Source organism: Lipotes vexillifer, unplaced genomic scaffold (genome assembly GCF_000442215.2).
Source record: "Lipotes vexillifer unplaced genomic scaffold, Lipotes_vexillifer_v1.1 scaffold2729, whole genome shotgun sequence".
NCBI classification, from domain to species: Eukaryota; Metazoa; Chordata; class Mammalia; order Artiodactyla; family Lipotidae; genus Lipotes; species Lipotes vexillifer.
The window spans coordinates 56264-56574 of record NW_006795480.1 but is presented as its reverse complement, the minus strand read 5'-3'; positions in this window follow the sequence as shown (position 1 = coordinate 56574).

Here is a 311-nt window from a genome sequence, read left to right as displayed (position 1 = left end):
ACAATGCACCTCTAAGATGATTCACCCATATGGCTATAAGCAGGAGGTCTCAGTTCTTTGCCATGCGGCCTCACCATAGGCTACTTGAGTGTCCTCTCGATATGGCATGTGGTTCTGCCCAAAGCAAGTCACCCAAGTGAGAGACCAACTGAGACAGAAGGCTCAATGCCTTTTATGACCTACTCTTGGAAGTGACACACTGGAACTTCTGCTTCTTTCTATTCATTGGAGGCAAGTCACTAAGACTAGCTCACACTCAGAGTGGGGGGTTAGACTGTACCTTTTGAACAGACTGTCAAGGATCAATGGAC